We start from the raw sequence: 20,513 nt of genomic DNA, 5'->3' as shown, positions 1-20,513 counted from the left end.
TTCTGGTTTAATTTATGGAGTATTTTGTAGGCCTCTTGTATTCTTATTGGCCTCTCCTTTAAGTTGGGGAAATTTTCTTCAATGATTTTGTTGAAAATATTTTCTGGGCCTTGGCACCGGGAATCTTCTTTTTCCCCTATTCCTATTATTCTTAGGTCTTGTCTTTTTATGTTGTCTTGAATTTCTTGGACAGTCTGTGTCAGGAATTTTTTTAGATTTAACATTTTCTTTGACAGATACGTCTATTTCTTCCATTGTATCTTCCACACCTGAGATTCTTTCTTCCATTTCTTGTAGTCTGTTGGTTATGCTAACCTCTGTAGTTCCTGTTTTCTTCCCTAAATTCTTTCTCTCCACAATTTCCTCCATTTGTGTTTTCTTTAATTTTTCCAATTCTATCTTCAGATCTTGAGCCATTTTGTTGATTTCCTTCACCTGTCTGACTGTTTTTCCATCAATTCCTTCAGCTGTTTGTTTGAACAATCCTCTTTTTCTTTTATTTCATTCAGTGATTTAAGCATTTCCTCTCTATAGGCCACAAACTGTTTGGCTGTAACTTCCTCTGTTTCATTACAGATGGCCATACACTGTTTGTTTTTATCTTCCTCTATTTCTTTACTCATTTTATTTGTTTCCTCTGTTATTCTCTTCATGATCATATATGTTAGGTCCTCTTCTTGCATTTCAATTATGCTGGGGTGTCTAGGGCTACTTGTCCCTGGATAACTGGGTTCTGGAGATGCCATATTGCTCTGTCTTTTGTTGGTTGAGCTTTTACGCTGGCCTCTACCCATTGGGCTATCTTAGGTGTTTGGAGTTAGTTTCTGGTGGTTCCTGGAATCCTGTGGTGGAGAGAACCCCCTTGGCAGGAAGATGGTTTTTCCTGAAGGAAACCTCCTCAGCTTTTTAGGTATAGTCACTGGATGGCCGATGTTTTTCAGGAGTTGCCGCTGCTCACCTCAGGCATAGAGACCTGAGTGGTAACTGTGGTCCTTGTTAGTTGAGAGGGCTCTCCTCTCACCTGGAGAAGTCCTGAAGACAGCTGCCCTGCTTCTGGGTTTCTTGCTGTAAATTTAGTGATCTGCTGCTGTAACCTGTGTGTCCTGTGGTTTGGTCAGTTTTGTTAGGGATAACTAGTTGCCCCTTGGAGCAGTATCTGGGGGTTGATCTCAGGGATTCCGGACTTTTGTAGGTCTGAGGTTGGGGCTCTGTGCCCCGGTACCCAAGCGGTAATCTGTGGCGGGTGGGTACCACTCTCCTGGTAACAGCAGGCTATCTGGTGCACAGCAGGTCCCTGGGTTGGGCTGGTCTGCGGGATTTTTTCCAGGAATATACTGGGTGGCCTGAGTCCGTCCCCTTTGCTTCGTTCCCTGTGGAGTTTTCTCCCGACAGGGACTCCCAGTCTCTGGTGCCCTGGGGTGCACAGCTCTGTGTGTGCTAGAGAGCTGGGCGCGCAGCAAGTGTCTGTGCTTGCAGCTGGAGCCCAGTTCAGTGATGGCAGCTCATACCCGCTAGTCTGTGAGACTTTTTCCAGGGAAAGACTGGGTGACCCAAGTCAGTATCGTTTCCTTCCTTCCCTGTGGGGTTTTCTCGCGACTGGGATTCCCAGTCTCTGGTGTTTTTGTGCCCACCGGTCAGCCTGGGAAGGTGATTGGGACACACAGGCGTGTGGCTCTGGACCTAGTGCCTGCATGACGCAGGATCTCTTCTGGGTTTTGGCTGGGGGGCCTGAGAGTGGACCCGACTGATTCCTACACCGTGGGGGTTTCCTCTCACCTGGGAAACACGATGGCTGTTGTTTTAGGGCGCAGAGTTCAGTCTGTTGGTCACTGTACAGAAAATGTCGTCCTGCTCCTCAGATGCAGTGTTCTCCTGGCGCCACCATCTTGTCCCCTCTATTCATGTCCTTTTAAAATTAATTCTGGTATCTGTGCCCTCCTTGAATGCTTTGAATGAATTGAGCATTTTTACAATTATTCTTTTGAATTATGTGTCTTAAGTTTTGTCTAAGTTGCTGTCCTTGAGAAACATCACTGTGGGATTGGTGATTTTGATAGCAGGTGTTTTGTCATGTTTTACCTTACTCTTTGTATTTTTGCTATGAGACCAGGACATCTGGAGTTAGAATACTGGTTGTCTGTTAATGTGAATTTATTCTGAAGGCAGGGCCACATTCTGGGGCAGATGCTTTGGGGAGTCATTTTGACGGGGTCCCTCACTAAACCTAATGATTTTCTACGTGGCAGGAAGTCCTAGATATCTTCTTGTCTTTATTTACCAGTGGTAGGATTACAGATGCATGCTGCCATGGCTCCCCCCCCCCCCCCCCCCGTGGGTACTTGGTACCTGAACTCAGATCTTCTTGTTTACCCAGTAAGAATTTACTGATTTACTGACTGGGCTATCTTCCCAGCTCCCACAATCTATTTTACTGAAAAGGAATTGAACATAAAGATCACTTTCTATAGCTTTAAGCTACCAACAGAATTCCATCCTGATTATTCTGAGTATCTGAAGACTTGAGAGAGATGCCCACAAATAGCCTAAAAACAACCCACCGTGAACTTTCGTGATCTTAGAAGTTTGGAACAAAACTATATTTTCCTGGGAGTGCTAAACCATAAAAACCAAAGCCAAGACATGGGAAGGCTCCCAGGGAGGCTAGAATGCTCCCAGGCCAATGCGCAGGAGAAAGCAAGCCAAGGTCGGCACACAGCCCCAGAGAGTGCAGATGAGGGGTCAATGCCAGGGAGGTCTCCACAGAGAAGGTGCTGGACGGTGTTGATGGCCAATGCCTTGGTATTTTATGAGACTACTCCTCAGATTTTCTTTCCTCTGGGAGCTAAGAACTGGACTAGACACACTGTTCTGTGACCTCGGCCCGCCCTTGTCTTATGAGGCTTCAGGGTCAGAATGCTCCTAGGACTTCATGGAAGTTTATGATCTCTACATCTCCTGTTTATCAGTCAGGTGCACAGTGTTCATCTTCTTCATTCTTCCTCTGTATTCCCTTGCAGGTCATATAAGAGATTTTATTTTTATCAAGAAAAATAGGAAACTACCAACAGATTCTAAGCCATTGAGTGAGAGCCTGTTACATTTTAGATTGAAGCGTTATCTCTTGCAGTTGTGTGGGAATAGGAGGGGTGAGCAAGAGGGACATAAAAGATCCATGGAAGACAGAGAAGGCTGTTTTAGTAAATCAAGAAAGAAGATGGAAGTGTCACCATAGGTCAGAGAGCTTAATGGAATTGCTGTGGGCAAGGGAAAGCAGAAATTCAGAAGTGAGTCTGAGGTAGGAGAGATGTGAAGAATTCTGGTCTGTTCAGCTTTCTGAAGGTGGCCTTCTTCCCTTATTCTGAGTTATGAATTCAGAAAAGAGCCAGGGTTAGAAATAGGTGTATGGTGTTCACGGCTCTAGGTAGTTTGAGCTATGGTATCTCTGAGCCACTCAAGCAGATTTCTGTTTCATCAGTCCTTTGCTCTTTGCCCTTAGCCTTGGGCTTCTCTGAAGGTCTTAGAACACTCTGTGCTGGAGGCCTGCTGTTTAAAGTGTGACTGAGCCTGAGGTGTGGTGAGCACAGAATGCTGAGAGTAAGGTAGCAAAGGAATAACAGGCGGAGACAGAGTGTGGAGAGATCAGGAAGCAGCAAGGCCGGCTGAACTGCCGCCACAGTATTGAGCACCATTTTTAAAAATCAATTGCTAGATTGTTAAATGAGCAGATGTGGAATTTTGAAAACATTGTGGCAACTGAGCAGGGGAATTTGGATGGATATTTGAGCAGTGAAAGCAAATTAGCTTGGCTATTGTGTTTCTTAAGCTGTAAACTGGGTTGCAGGTAACACAAGCCCATCTTCCTGTAAATGAGTAAGACTTATTGCCTCACAAATTACAATGTACAGATATAGGCATGGTTTCAATGCAGGGGGCCCAGACCTCAAATACCATCGCTAGCTGCCTCTGCCTCCCAGCTCTGCTTTCAGAGACCCCCAGAGGCGTACCAGCAACGTACTTATCTTTCAAACAAACAACTGTATTGGAAAGAGCCTCTCCATCATAGCTGAAGCAGAGAGCACAGCACTTACACAGCGCTCTCTAGCTTATATGTGCACTCATAAATGCAGCATGGTGGCCAGAAGCAGTCCCTGCGCACCCAGCGCAAGGGCAGGGGAGGAGCCAGCCTTGTCTGGACCCTGTGGCTAGGGTCAGCTGGTTTCCCAAAGGAAAGTGAAAGTGTTCCCAGAAAGAAGAGTGGGTGCTACCCAGACAAGGCTAGCAGGTGTTCATTTTGTTGGGAAAAGAAGCCTTTCACAAGGCTCTTTCTGTTAGGGTTGTTTGTTTGAAAGATAGGTTCTAATACATGTGAGTGCCTTCAGGGGCGCTGCACACTCTCCTTTGACGCAAAGGAAGTGTGGTTCTGTTGCTGGGGTAGCTCCTAGGGGCCCTGGGTCTTGTTCTAATGATTGGGAAGGGCTGTCCTTAACCTTGCAGTGTTCTGCTATTCCTGTCTAGAGCTGATAACAACTAATCTTGATGACAAATTTGGGCCAATGAGCTTAGTATTTTAAACCCAAACTATTGTATCACATTGTCGGAAGGTAGAAAAATGGTATCATGTTGATAGCTAGAACCTTTTAGCATAGTAGAAGGCTTTTCTGAGAAACTCTGCCTCTCTGTTGAGCCTGCCCATGACGCAACAGCCAAGTGTGGGTGCCTGCACTTCCTCAGTCACATCTGTCCTCTTGTCTCTCTGCCTTCACCCACACTATAACCTGCTTTTCTACCCAGGACCTTACACTTTTAAGTGACAGTGTACAGTTGGGGGAAGATGTTGGCAGCTTCTCTTTACTGAGGTCTAACTTACATATACTGACAGTCATCTGGACGCCCTCCACCCCCACCGTCAAAATAAACGACTTCTTTTTGATCCTCAGAGATAACCCTTTCCACGTTGGGGGCCAGAAAAAAACCGCCAGTTAGTCCTCTTATATTTTGTTGCCCTCTCTCTACTGTGATAATTTTTTAGTCTTTTTAATGCTTGGACACATGTAGCTCTTTAAAACATGCTTTACTCCTTGTGGGATGAGCACTGCAACTCCAGTTTGTTGTGATTCACTTTTCTTGAAGTTGAATGCTTGTCATTAGCCTGTTTTGTCTAATATTTTGTATGTTGGCGGTTTCTGATCAGACATGATTCTGACACAGTGAAGCATTAGCATTTTTTGTGCCCATTAAAAGAGTTTTAGAGATTTTTAAGAAGTAGTTTATAATCAGCTTGACCCTTTGGAAGCTTGTTTTGACTCTGCAGGGTGGAGCAGGGCGGCCTTTACCCTGCAGCAGATTCCACAGCTTCTGAGGTGTGCTGTGTCCTGAGCAGTCTGCGTTCAGGGCAGGCTCTCAGCTCTAGCTGCAGAAACAGTTCTCGCCTGTGGGACTCTGGGACTGCTTGGCTATCTCCCCGGGGCTATTTTCTCATTCCAGAGGTTGCTCTTGAGCAGGGTTGGTGTCATATCTGCAGTGCCCAGACTGCAGGTCAGCCAGAGGCTTCAGGACCCTTGAGGCAGGTTTGTGAGGCTCTGCCAGGGAGCAGGCTGCTCTTCCAGCAGTCCTGTGGTCCGCTCTAGCCACATCAGTCTTTTTCCCATCTCTTTCTTCTTAACTCATTAAGACTTCAGATTCAGTAGGTTCCACTTCTGTTTGTTAGTCTGAAAAATTTAAATTAAAATGTAAAGGTTTTGAGATGGAGAGGGGTTGTGGAGAGATGCGCCAGGAGTTCGGGGCACTTGTTTTTCCTGCAGAGAATCCTGGTTTGATTCCAAGCACCCACATGATGGCTCACAACCATCTGTAACTCCAGTTCCAGGGGATCTTACACCCTCTTTTGATCCCTGGGCACCAAGCATGCACATGATACACATACATACATACAGGCAAAACACTCACCTACATAAAATAAAATCTATAATTTTTGTTTGTTTGTTTGTTTTGTTTTTGAGACAGGGTTTCTCTGTGTAGTCCTGATTGCCTTAGACTCGCTTTGCAGACCAGGCTGGCCTCAAACTCACAGAGATCCACCTGCCTCTGCCTCCCAAGTGCTGGGATTACAGGTGTGCGTCACCACACCCCACTGTGCCCTTTTTTTTTTTTTTTTTTTTTTTTTTTTTTTTTTTAAGCTTTGAGACAGAATCTTATGTAGCCCAGGCTGGCCTTGAAATTGATAAGCAGACAAGAATGACCATGAACTTGATCTTCCTTCCTCCCAAGTGATGGCATTACAGATGTACCCGTGAGCCTGGCTTCAGTCTGGAAACTGATTCTAAGCACAAAGCCTAGGTGAGCACAGGCTCGCTCTGCTTGATTCCCTGTCATCGGGTCCCACAGCCCTCCTGCACTTGTTCTCTTCTCTGTATACAGCATTTCCAGCAGTTGTTCAGCCGTAAGCTGTTTATAATGTTTATTTGTGACTCTCAAGCAGAAATGGTAAAATGGCTTTTTAATTTTTCCTAGTTCCTTTAAAACCAAGTCAGTGGAGCTGCAGACTGAGCGATCTGTGGGGGAGTGATGGCTGTGTGCCACCATGCTAGGTTGAAGTCCTTCTGCATAGATGCTCAAGCTCATACATGAACATGGAACAAAAAATACCATTTTGCAACTTCTAATGAATTAATGAGTGTAGGCAGTGCTCATAGTAACTGCCAAGTTCACACACATGGGACAGAGATAGGGTGTACCTATAGCAGAGTCGTATCAGTCGCCTAACCAAATCCAAGGAGATGATGAGCCTGAACTAGATCAACCTTCTCGATCTATGAGGAATGCAGGAGACAGGATAGGTATGAAAATCCTCCAAGGAGGTGTAGCGAGGGTGAGTTAGGGGAAGGGGCAAACAGTGGGCTGTGAGTGGCTTTCTGTTTGATGTAGTATGCATGTGTTCACGGGGTGGGGGGGTGCACGTGCTTGTCAGAAGCCAGAGGGCAACCTGGGTGTCGTTCCTTAGGAACGTCCACTTTATGTCTGAGGCAGGGTCTCTTTCTGGGACCTGGGTTTGCTGACGAGGCTGAACTTGCTGGCCAGCTATCCCAGGGGCCCACTTGTCTCCTCCTTGCCAGCTCCAGGATTCTAATGTATCATTGTGCCTAGCTTTATATGTGGATTCCAAGACTCAAATGATTTATACATTTCTGAATAGTTAAAGAGCATTGAGGAAGGAATAGCATATTGTGAGGTGAGAAAACTTCTATGCAATTCTGATTTCAGTGATCGCGTAAAGCCCGTTGGACAGTAGCCACACCTGCCTGTGGCTGCTCTCCCCACCACAGTTCAGCAGGGGCCTGGACACTGCCCAGCTCAGACTCCTAACATATTTACTCCTCAGCCGTTTACAGAGAGAAAGCTGTTGATCTTTGATCTAGAGACCCCTTGGCTTAATGTCTCAACAAACATTGCAAGGATGATGAGAAAGGCAGGGAGAAGACTGCAAGCCTGAAGGGACCAGCAGCCCCACATCAGTGTGTGCACGGTATTTGGATATGAAGGGCCATAGGAAAGCTACAAGACAGGGAAATGGGATACTGTCAGACACATTTGATAACAGGAAGGAGCTGTTAATTTTTAAAGATTTGGTTTTGTGGTATGTTTTTTAAACTTTTTATTGACTCTTTGTGAATTTCATATCATGTACCCTAATTCCACTCATCTCCCCATCTCTCCATATCTCCCTCTGCCCCTGCTACCTCCCTACAAAAGAAAACAAAAAATATAAGTAAATTTAAAAAATTTAAAAAGAAATCTCACTGTGGAAGCTGCAGTGTGACAGTGTTTCCCACAGACTACCCTTTTGCCCAAACAGCTTTACTTGCAAATGTTCATTGCAGTGAGTCATTAGTCTGGTTCGAGGCCTTTGGCTTCTGCTACACTATCAATACTGGAAACTGTCTGGGACTCCACCCAGATATTCTGTTGTTGCCCTGTGTCATAGAGATCATGCAGCTTTGTTTCACATGCTCTAGCAGTTCAGAGATGGGGTACATGTTGGGATGGGCCCACTCAAATCTCTGGATCTGAGCCTGGATAGAGCCCACCAGCTCTCCTGCACCCCACCACCAGGGCCAGCTCTCCGGCACTGCCCAGGCAGGGAGTGGGGCCAGCTCTTCCGAGTGCTGCCGCCAGCGAGGAGCAGGGCCAGCCCATCATGCAAGGGGATCATAAGTGTTGTTGTTAGGAACACAGTCTGTCTGACATTTCAAAGTGGCATGCTTGGTGTACGTTATCTCAGTGATCGAGTAAGTTGATGTCCACATCTGACTTCACAAAGCTGCCACAGCCTACAACATCCTTGGAGCCAATTGCCCACCCCATGCAGCTCAGCAGCAGCAGCAGCGCCAGGACACCTGACCTGCACACATGGCTGGGCCTCCACGTGCCTACCCTCTGCAACCCGCCCAGTCCCCCCCCCCCCCAAACACTGCACACAGAGGCCTGTGGTTACATTCTAAGAGGCCTTAGCTTTGAAGAAATACATCCTGAAATATTTACAGATATCTGTCTTAGCTTCAGAATGATCTGGGGAGCGGGTGGCGGTTGAGTGGGTGTAAATGAAGTAAAGATGGGCTTCGTGGTGACAGTTGCAACTAGGAGATCACTTCTATTTACATTACAAGATGCAAAAAAAAAGAATCTGTGGTGGAGGCAGGAAGGTTGAAAGTTTTAGGTCAGTCTGGACTGTGTGGTGAGACCATGTCTGAAAATATTAAAACAGAAAATAGATCTTCAAGCAAAAAGTTTCATTTGGGAATAAACAAGGAATAAGATTGTAGGCTGGGAAAGTCCCAGCCCAAGGGTCCTCTGGTGTGTCTGAAGGTTTTCTTAGGAAGCGTAAGCTTCGGAAGGTGCTTTGAGAGAAAGCCCATGGCACAAAGCCCTGTGGAGAGCCTGAGAGAGCTGGCTGGCTCAGCCTGAGGTTACCACTGGAGGCCAGTCACGATCACCAGGTCACCACAAGTGGCTTTGTTGGGGTGAGCACGTGGGGCAGATCCTGCAGCGGGTGCTGTGACCCAGCCTCTTGACTGATCCAGTGATTGGCAGGCATGGCTGGTGTAACCAGTGTCGCATGGTGGTCCTTACTTGTGGTTGCTGTTTACTGTGTCTTACTATTAAATCGCCTGTGGGTCATCATGAGACCACCTGGTTGTGTTTCTGCCATAGACCAGGAAGGTACGACATAGGAGCTCGGGAAGTTACTGTGTGGAATCCCAGCCTGGACTGTCTCTTCAGTCTGAGATAGGATGTTTATTTTTGTGGGAAGTGTGAGGTGGCCCCTGGGGATTAGACCATTGTTTCTTCTCTGTCACAACTTTGCAGATTTTTTAATGAAGTAGAAATACCCACATTCAAGTCTTAGGCTAAATCTAATCCTGACCCAGCTGTAAATTATTTTTATTGCCTATCTCATTGTCCTTTTTTATTAACTTAATAAATAACCATTGATAACTCCTGAAAGTGCACATTTTAGGGCCCGGATTCCTTTTGTTTCTTTTTTCTTCCCTCACATTACTGTGTCTTGCAAAGACTCTACTGTATGGATATTTTTCCTGTTTTCAGTATAATTTGAACCTCATAAACCCAGAGCTTCAGGAGTGAGTGGAAACACAGCCCTGAAGCTTTAGACGGGATCTTGTTTTAAATGTATCATCACCTGGCACCTGAGTACCCGCTCTCCTTCCTCAGGAAGCCTTTGGCACCCAGAGCTTAAGCCTGAGAGGATTATCAGCAGTTAGTCATCGAGCTATTTTTGTTGCCATTGTCTCCTACGCTGCTTCCTCAGATGCTGCTTCCTCAGATACAGGGTCTCTGGAGCAGGTGGGAGCACGCTCATTGTCTTGAACGTGAAGTGCCCTGGTTACTTCAAAGCTTTGAAGTCACACTTGGCATGGGTTTAAAGCCGATTTATCTTGCTTATTACCAGTGACCCTACCTGCCGTGACATCCTCCTGGGTAGCAGCTGGCTGACACTGGACAGCAGAGTTGGAACCAGGAGGCATCTGAGGCCAAGTGTGGAGATGCAGGCCTGTCATCTCAGCATTTGTGAGGCTAAGGCAAGAGGACACCCGGTTAGAGGCCAGCATGAGCTACCTAGCAAGACCCTGGAAAGGGGCAGGAGAAGCACATCAGAGCCCCTAGGAAACCAGGTCAGCGAGGGGAAGACCTGAGGGAGGACTGAGGGCTCTCCACAGCCATGCTTGTTCACAGCTCAGCACCTGAGTCGTCTGTGTCCTTTGCTCCATCATCATGTCTTCCTCTTGTCTATGGAGGCTTTTTATTGTTAAGTTTTTGAGATTGGGTCCTGCTCTGGACCTCACTGTGTAGCTCATGCTGACCTTGAATTTGTGGCAGTCCCCCTGCCTCAGCTTCCCTGGTACTGGGGGTATAGACACGAGCGCCATGACAAGCTTTAGGTGTAACTGTGGAGGTCAGGGACCCCATGGTGAGGAGACTCCGGAAATGAACTGCACGATGCTTGTAATGCAGGAAAGCCTTAGGACATGCTATCCTCACAGACGCAAGCTGCAGGGCCCTTGGAATCCAGTGTCATTCTAGCCAAATGGCCTCCAGGATACTCTGCCCAAACCCAGCAAAATAAAGGCCTGAAACTGGCTCCTCCATTTTGTGTACAAACAGGCTGGATATGAAGTGCAAAACAAAAACAAACACCAGGAACCCAAATTTCAATATTATTTAATTTTAATATATATTTTTAAAAGTGGAAGTGATATAAAACATTTTATATTAAACTCTACTTTTTCTTAGCACTTACATTTCACATTAACTAGCAAACTCCAGCATCCTCTGGGGCTGGGAGGTGGCTCAGCCGTGAAAGTGCTTGCTGACAAGCCTGACCGCCTGATTTTACTCCAGGAACCCTGAAAACGGAGGAAGCAGAGAAAATGCTGCAAGTTGTCTTTTGACCTGTACATGTGCACCAGGGCTTGCGAGTACCTGCACACACGCACACACCAATGATAAAGAGAAAATATGTACCACCCACAGTGTAAAACATGCTAGATTTCACAGACCAATTTTACTTATTTTAAAAATACTATCTCACTGCTTACTTTGTCATATATTAGGTTAAAAAGCAACTTATATGTAATATATAAAAATTATGTATGAGTATGTAAATTATATATAAATATAAAATTTTATATTATAACTTTATAATTATATAAAATTATATGTAAACTAAATTAAGTTAAATTAACAAAGTGTTGAAATATTAAATGTTAAAATGACATTTACTATTTTTAAATAATGATATTTTAAATGATAACTAGACAGTTTAAAGTTACGTATGTGGTGCAGTTGTGTGTCTCCTGGACAGCACTGATGGGTTTTCATTGGTTTATAGCTCTAGGGTGTTGCCTTGCACAGCAGCCACAGTTTAATCAGCCCGTCTCTGATGTGCACTCCAGTTGTTTCTCACCTTCTAAAATGCAGGAAGGAGCCTGGAGAGATGGCTCAGCAGGGAAGAGCACTTGCAGCTCTGGCGGAAGCCCCAGGTTTGTTTTCCAGCATTCAGCATGGTTCACAACTGACTGTAACTTCTGTTCCAGGGGATCTGATGATCTCTTCTGGACTCTGCAGGCACTGCAGGCATGTAATATACATACATAGATACATATATACATACAAACCTACATACATATGGGCACAGGAAATAAAGTAATTTTTAAAATGCAGCAGGGCTGCTCAGTGGGTAACGGTGCCTGTAACCACGCCCAACACCTGAGCTCTCTCCCTGGACCCACATGGTGAAGACTACTGATCCCTGCAGGCATCTTCTGGTCTCTGCAGCTGCATGACGACACCCCTCCACCTTCTCCCTCCTGCCAAATAAACACATGCAGTAATGTAATGCATCAATGCCTACCTTGGCCATGCATCTCGTCGGGATGAGTGCAGTTGCTCTGTAAATGCATCCGTGCTTGGACTGTTAGGTCAGAGGAGAAATACATGTGTGTTATCAGCATCACCATTTGTCCCCTGTAAGCCCTGCACTTCCTTGTGCTCTGTGCCCTCCCCAGCCTGCCACCAGAAACAACTGCTTATTTTGGGTGTCAGAATTACACATTTCCTCTCACTAATCTGAGATATTTGTTTTGTTTTTATTTTGATATCAAGTCTCATTAAGAAAATTGGGCAGGCCTCAGACTTGTGGCAATCCTGACTCAGTGCTCCTAAGAATTTCAGGTACATGCACCATGCCCACTGTGAGGGGCATGAGTTCACAGGAAGATACCACAGAGGCTTCGCCTGACTTCTGTTGTTTGTTTTTCAAGACAAGATTTCTCTGTATAACCTTGGCTTCCTGGTTAGCCTCACACTCAGAGATCCACCTGCCTCTGCCTCCCTGAGTGCTGGGATTAAAGGCATGTGCCACCACTGAAAGGCCCAGCAAGGGGTCTAACTACCTGGAGGTTTGAGAAGGAGACTCTGAGGCTGGGGAATCGGGGAATCGTTGTAATTAACAAGAGGTTTTATTTACACCAGTGCGCTGGGGCTAACTCCACATCCAGGTTAGAGTCAGCACTGACTCTCAGTAGCCTCCAGTTTTTAAAGGAGTAGAGGAGGGGGTTACAGGTCTGACATCATGGGAGCGGATATAGGATCTGTTGTGGGCACCAGGTCCAGTCAGCTAGATATCTGGAGTATATCTGTTCTTTTCTGGTATGTGTAGATTCAGCTCTTGTTAAAGCTGGGGAAAGGATCAGTACATTTTGTGGTGAGACCAGGCCACTGTTAAAGGTGGGAAAAGCGATCTGCTCATCCTGTGGCCTCTCTGAGAAATGGGGCTACGTGCCTTTAGTCAAACGGTCAGGAGCTGTTTGGGAGGGGAATTAGGACCATCTGGATCCGCAGTACTGCCTTCTGTAACCGGGTGGAGGTCCTCTCCTTATCTCCGTCCGTGCAGATGGCTGGGGTCAGGAGGGGCTGTTACATTCTCCTGTCCTCTGGAAGAGCACTGAGAGAATTCAAAATATAGCTGATAAGGCCAGTCTGAGTCTCTCACCGCCTTGTTCTGTTTTTAAAAAGAAACTACTGGTGAATGTCATGGAAGTGGACAAGCATCTCAGGGATTTGGGAAGAGCATACTAGGGAGGCTGGGATGGCCAAGGGCATTTTCCTTTGTCTTCTGAGTTCTTGATCTTCTGGGTGAGGAGGCTTTCCAAAGGAAGTTTTGCTCATGGTGGGTGAGAGGCTGAACACTTTCCAACTCAAGCTGTATCCCCAGCAGTGTGCCGGCAGCCGAAGAGCTCCGGGCACAGGCTCCTCAGTGCGGTCATGCAACAGTGCGAGGCCCTCTTAGCTCTCTTTTGAGACTTGTGTGCCCTCTACTGCTCTGTCTGCTGGTTGTTTTTTTTTTTTTTTCTTTCTTTTTCTTTGTCAGAGGCAAATAAAGAACAGAATACTCACAAAGTCAAATGGCCCCACAAGTATGAACGTGATGTTTACTATCTTGGTATTTTTCTTCATTTGAATACTGAGGTTGAGAACTGCTTTTTTAAAGGAGTGCCAGGACTCGCCACCAGCAAGGTGGTCACCTTAGCGTCTGGTGGCGGCTCTCCCATGGGTGTCAACTAGGAATGGGCAGCTGTCCTTTTCTGCTCCTGTTGCTAACTCCACCTAATTGCCGTTTCAGGAAGGGTTTTCGCTCATTGGCAGCAAGAGCTGGTTGAAGATTGTGAGGCGCATGGACTGTCTTCTGTTTGGCACGACCATAAGGGTAAGGTGATACTGAGTGACATGGCCGGCCACGTTAACACTAATGCCCTCTCTTCCCATCGCTGCATAGTGCCGTGCAGCTTCCCTGCGCTAAGCCCTGGGAGCAGCAAGGCCAGCGCTATGTGTCTGCTTACTTAGATGTTTAAAAGGGTATTTTTGAAGGTTCCATTGAATATATATTTTTTATTTTTTTCTCATTTGTAATATTTAAAAATAGAAGCTAGGTGTGGTGGTATACACTCAGGAGGCAGAAGCAGAGGCAGGCATAGCTCTGTGACTTCAAGGCTAGCCTGGTCTACGTAGTGAGTTCAGCCAGGGCTATGTAGGAAGACCTTGTCTCAAAATGAAGAAAAAACAAAACAAAATAAACCCTGGCCAGTAAGATGGCTTAGTGGGTAAAGGTGCTCGCTGCCAACCCTGATAACCTGTGTTCAGTCTCTGAGGCCCATAAAATATGAGAACCCACTCCCATAAGATGTCTTCTGACCCTCAAGGGATGGCGCCGTGGACAGCTCACAGACACCTGTCTGTGGGGACCCACACACATACACAGACCTACACATACAGACGTAAATATTTAATGCAAGCAAATGTGTGTGGGTTTTTTTTTGTTGTTGTTTTTATTTGTTTGTTTGAGACAGGGTTTCTCTGTGGAGCCTTGGCTGTCCTTTGTAGACCAGCACCCACCTGCCTCTGCCTCCCGGATTAAAGGCATGCATCACCACACCCAACTGCAAGTAAATCTAAAAAAATAAAAAATAAATGCCTTTTATTTGTTTGCTAGCTGTGTAGAGCATAAAGGATGATCCTTATCAAGGAAACATGCAAACTCATCACCTAGACAGTGCCCCTTAAAAAATAACCATGAAGCTGGCGGCAGTGGCACGCCTTTCATCCCAGAGGTGGGCAGGTAGAGAGTTCACAACCAGCCTGGTCCACAGAGTGAGTTCCAGGACAGCCAGGGAAACAAGAGATCCTGTCTCGAAAAACCAAAATCAAAATAAATAAATAAAAACAAAAAGCCATGAAAACCAATCTCTTACCATTCACTGAGCAATAATAATAATAATAATGAAATTTTGGGGGAAAAAGAAACTAATTTTTAAGTAACTCACACACAGACCTTAGGAATTGCAGGAGAGGTCAACAACATCTAGTGAGTGGATCATAGCCTGGAGCATAAACCCGGAAGAGCCTCCCGGAGTTCAGGGCTCTGTGAATCACAGGGATCTTCAGTGACCTCTAGCTTGAACTTGTCAGTTCTCTCTGCCGTGGATGTAGGTGACCCCTGCAGTAGTGTGGCTCTCCTCACAGCGGCCCCGCAGCCCCACAGCCTCGGCCCCGCAGCCTCGGCCCCGCAGCCCCACAGCCTCGGCCCCGCAGCCCCACAGCCTCGGCCCCGCAGCCACGGCCCCGCCAGGCACAGTTGTTGATCTCAGATGCTCATTGTATCTCCAGATCCCTACAGCCCTGACTTCACCCGTGCTGTGCGTTAACAAGGAGGCCTCCACTAGCAGTTCCAGGTGGTGTTTAATAATGTAACAACCCACCCTAAGAACTGGTGTCCTGGACCACAAGTGCACACGATGCCGAGGTCAACAGAGCCAACCCAGCTCCAACAGGTGACCTGCATCTTTGGCTCAGGAAATGTTGGGGAAGAGGGCCAGAAAGACTGTTAAGAGCCACCACAGCAGGAAGCCTGCTGTGAAAGCCTGGCCTAGAAAGTGGCCTCGCAAACAAGATTGGCACCACGGCCCCATCAGTGAGCTAATGTCGGCAGACAGCTGTCTCTCCTCCAAGCCACCCCTGCACTTCTTTATGTTAGCTCAGAGCTCTGAGGCTCTGAGACTGCATGTGTGTAAAACCTTGAAATTACTTCAGATTAATGTATGTTTAGTCATAATTAGACTTTTCAGAGATTTATTTTTAATATTTAAATGTGTATGTGCATGCCCCTGAGGTAAGAGGCTTCTCTCTCCTGGGCACCCCTGGGGTTGCAGGTGCTTGCGAGCCACCCAGCATGGGCGCTGGGAACTGAACTTAGGCCCTCCGAAAAGTTTAGTAAGTGCTCCTAACTGCTGAGCCGTCTCTCCAGCCCTTACGCTTTTCTAAAAATTAAAACTAGAAGTATTTTGCTTGCTGTTATATAAATAATATTCTTTACCACAACTTATTTCCAAGCTGGTTAATGTTGATTTTTTTTGAGTCAATTTAAATTTAACCTCCTTACTGAACTTTTATTAACAATAACATGTTAATATTTAAGTTTCTAGTAAAGTGATTTTTATTCAGCAAACTGATTATTTATTTCCAGTAGTTCACATTTTGTAGTACTTTCCCCACCTCTGACGGTTAATCTTCATTGTAAAGTGAAATAAAAACACTTGAATTGTTTTTAGAATCTCCTAGGAAAGACATCTCTAGGCATGTCTACACTGCCGTCTGCAGAGAGGTTTCAGTGTGGAGACGAGAGGTGTGCTGGCTGCGGGCTGGGTACGAGACTGAAGGAAGTGGGGGGGGGAGCAGGAAAGGCAGTGAACACTGGCATTCATCTCTTTCTGCAGATGGCCAGTGACCAGCCACCAGCCTTCCCACGCCTTCCGCTCCACGTTAAGTGGAGCCCCATAAAACACCCAAGCCAGTGTAAACCCTCCTCTCCTCCAGTGGCTTTCAGTCAAGTACTTGTCACAGCAGCCCGAAGCTGACTTGCCTCTGTGCTGACCCTTGGCACACTGTGGCTGTGCCAGTACCCTGAGCGCTCCCTGGCTGCACGGGTGGTGGTGTGCCAGTGGCAAATACAGCCCTGGCTGCCCAGGCCTTCTCCACATCAAGGAGGTATTGCTTCCATTGTAGTGTATTTACCAAGACTTTTGCCAGGCTTGCACGACGCATTCCATCAAGTGCTTTTAAGAAAGCTGTTTTTGGTAGGAGGTATGGGAGTGCCAGGTCAGAGAACAGTTTTGGGGAGTTGGGTTTCTCCTTCCACTATGTGGGTTCCAGGGACAGAACTTGGGTCATCAGAGTTGGAGCAAGTGCCTTTATCCTGAGCTGTTTTACAGGCTCCGTCAAATACTGTTGACACTTAGCAAAGTCATGTTTTTTTTTCCTCTCTGCTGCCTTGATGGCACGTGGAAACAGAACTGTTGGCCTTTGCTTCTGTCTTAGCTGGCTTCTTGCTTTGGGTCACTTTTAACTCATAAGCACTATACAACATATACTGTTGTTCCTATTGACTGTAGAGATAGAGTCTGCACTCCTGTAGCAGAAATTTAATATCATTTAGGTTCTATAGATAGCAAACACTGTATTTTTCTCTCCTCTAGTAGGATGTGCAGACAAAAATAGGCTTGTAAGGTGGGTCTCCTCCCTTTAACTAGAACTAATCGCTGATGAGAGTCCTGGCCTGTTGGCCAGCAGCAGGCATGCAATTCCTGCCTGAAAGGCACTCTGGGTAAAAGGAGCAAACCTAAACCACTGCCTTCTTTGTTTCTTCTCATCCCAGCAATTCACCAAAGAAACTTTGTTGATTTTGTCCGTCTTGGGCTTTGAGAATTACCTCTTGGCTTTAAAGCAAATACACTGAAATTTGTTCTCTGAGTGTATTAGTCAATTTTCCAATGCTATAATGCCCTAACAGGCTAGGTTACTTTATAAAGAAAAGTGGTTTACATAGCCTGCAGTCTTGAGGCTCAAGGGACTGGCACTTGCTGAGGGCCTTCTTGCTGACATAGTCTCAAAGCGGTACAAGGCATCTCATGGCAAGAACCAGGGAGCAAGCAAGTGTCCCCAAGATTCGCTAGGGCACTGCTGATTGACCTTCTGTATTCCGAAGGGCCTGGCCTCTCAACACTCTTGGATTAGTATCTGTCCTCTTGGGCCCCTCAGCACCGAGGCTTTTTTCTGCTCTTCCTGCACCTTCCAACAGTACGGAAAGCAGGTGGAGTCTTGATAGTGGTGCTGTATTCCTTAGGACCTTGGTAATCTGAAGCTAACAGGAAGACAGTGGGTGCCTGAGATCTCTGAGGCCACCCTGGCTGTGTGGCACGGGGTTGTTAGGCCCAGCATGAGCCTGATTTTAAGAAGGTATGAAGAGAACCCAGGAAACTAATCACCCATCGGTGCAAAATCGCAAGAGGTTCATTTTGACCATGGCACAATGGGGTCACCCTTGCTGGTCAGCAAAGTGTGGCAGTGGGAGACAAAGGCTTTGGGTTTTTAAAAGGCAAAGCATGGGAAATTCCAGGGGTTGCCTTCTTGGCAATTCATGATTGGATGAGGTATTTAACTTTTAAAGTAATTGGTTGGTTCTGGGCACCCTTAGGTCCGGTCAGCCCTGTCGTAAATATCTGATCTTCAAGTCAGTTTGGAATTTCCTGCCATATGAGATATAGCCACAGTTAAAGGTGGGAGAGTGATTAACTTATCCCATGTCTGTTCTGAGGAGTGGGGGCTACATGCTTTGGGTCAAAGGTCAGGAGTTATTCAGGAGAAGGATTGGGGCCATTTGGCCCAGTTTCCAAACAAAGCTCATCTCACAGGCGCAGCCGGTGATTTCTTCTCCATTTAGTAGGGATCTCTGCTTGTTCTCTTCCTTATCTCTGCCCTCACAGATGGCTAATGTCAGGAACTTGTACATTCCTCTGTTCTCTGGAGAAGCAGTAAGAGGCTTTAATTAACATGTGCCTAAAACTTGCAAATATAAGTTACAAGGCAATTAAAAGAAACATAGGTTACAAAGTTAGTCTGATTCTTTCAGGGTGTCACACCTTCCTGGACAGGATGACAACATCTGCTGTAGAGGGGTTTCCACACCTCAGTGGAGAGACGCCTCGGCAGGCTGTGTGTGGAGATAGCACTAGCTTGCCTCCCTCTGTCCTTAGGTCTATGGAAGGCGGAGTTTCCTGTAAATTACTAACTTGAAATTGTTCAAGGATCCACTTGACGGCAGAACCACTTCTTCATGAAACTAATTCTTAGGTGACTGACAGCTGTGGTGAACTCACACTGTCTGGACAGTTTGTGTACTTGAAAATATTCTCCTCGGAGCTGGGGAGATGGCTTGGCAGATAAGCTCACTTCGCTGCTCCTGCGAGGGCCGGAGTTCTGTTTCCAGCACCCGCCCAGGCCGCTCGCTCCCAGGGCCTGTAAGTGCAGCTCCAGGAAATCTGATGCCCTCTTCTGAACTTTGACCCTTTTCCTCAGGAAGGCGGCAGGTTGCTTTTAATGACTTGATAATTTGGGAATTGTTCATCCAAAAGACTCAAGTGCTAAAGGCAGTTATAAGTACACACAAGAGAAAAATACAAATTAACTGTGAAGCTGAAGAAAAATCTTCAAGCTCAGTTATAACCAGAGAAATGCAAGTTTGAAAATCTGTTTTCCTAGTATGTGACAAAAATGAATAAACATCTCTGCTAGAATGCACAGGGAGTGGGCACGTGGGCAAGTCTGCATTTAGGCATTTTAATACAAAGATGTTTTCTCTGTGGTTTATAATAGGGGAAAGGCTGGGGCAACCTGAATGTCAGTAGGAGACCAGTTAAATAAAGGGATATGCCTCAGCTTTCAGAAGTAATGAGCTATACTTCTATTTTTATACCCCCACTGAATAGAAAATTAGGCTACAGCACTGTAGATTAAAAATATGCACAAAATACAACCTATATATTATGTATTCTATCGGAGAGCTCCAAGACTTCTGACAGATCCAGATACACAAGACTGTGCAACGGGGTGATAACAACTAACAGACACGCAAAGCCTAGAGAGGGGCGCGTGAAGGGGAGGGACATGCTGCGCGCTCCCTAGAGCCAAGCCTTGGCTCTGTGGGGGGGGCAACAACTTGCTTATAGGAGGTTTTAGAATTTTGCTGAGGTCAGGAATCTTCCACACTAACGTGTGTGGTTCACATATTTAGTAAAGGCGGTGTACACGCTAACCTGCTTTCTTTATGGGAATACACCTGGAACAAATGCATTCAGTGTCCTTGGGAAGCTTTATGTGGACTGACTCATCTAGACAGACCATTAGATTGCAAATAGGAAACTTACTAAACTAAGGGTTTCATGTTATCACAACCCAGGTCTGTTTTTAAGCTTAGAATCAGGTAACTCTGATGAGTTGCCACATGTGGTTTGGTTTGGTTTGGTTTGTTCTTTTTAGTTGCACCTGTCCCACGTTTAACAATTTTCCTAAGGATGTACCTCCTACGGGAAACGACAGGCAGCTCCCTCTGTGGCTTGGTTAGCAGCCAGGTGCCCTGAGGATAAAGGGTGCTAGAGATTACTGATGTGCACACGCTTTGAGCACCTGCCCTCCACCAGGCTAAGTTCCCTGCCTCCTTAACATGGCAGCTGCTGCCTTTCCTTTCCTTCCTGTCTATAGGGTGCTCGCTGAGATCCGACCTCCATCACTCTCCAGCATAATTTTTGAGACAGGCTCTCTGACTGAACTCAGAATTTGCTCTCTCAGCTAGGCTGTCTAGCCCCTCAGGCCCGGGGTCCTCCAGGCTGTGCTCCGCAGGGCAGGCTTACAGGCAGAGCTGTAGTGCCTGGCTTTTCCCCGAGTGCTGGGGAGCCAGTGCAGGCGCTCATTGTGTGCATAAGCATGTTACCCACGGAGCCATTACCCTGCTTGCTCTTCCCTTTACTCCACTCAGAAACATTTTGTTGAACCAGGACTGTCGTATATTGGTTTCAGATTTTTCTATTTAAGGAATTAGATGCTGAGAA

The sequence above is a fragment of the Meriones unguiculatus genome, chromosome 1 (genome assembly GCF_030254825.1).
Source record: "Meriones unguiculatus strain TT.TT164.6M chromosome 1, Bangor_MerUng_6.1, whole genome shotgun sequence".
Taxonomy (NCBI): domain Eukaryota; kingdom Metazoa; phylum Chordata; class Mammalia; order Rodentia; family Muridae; genus Meriones; species Meriones unguiculatus.
The sequence above is the reverse complement of the archived record's forward strand: the minus strand, read 5'-3'. Positions refer to the sequence as shown.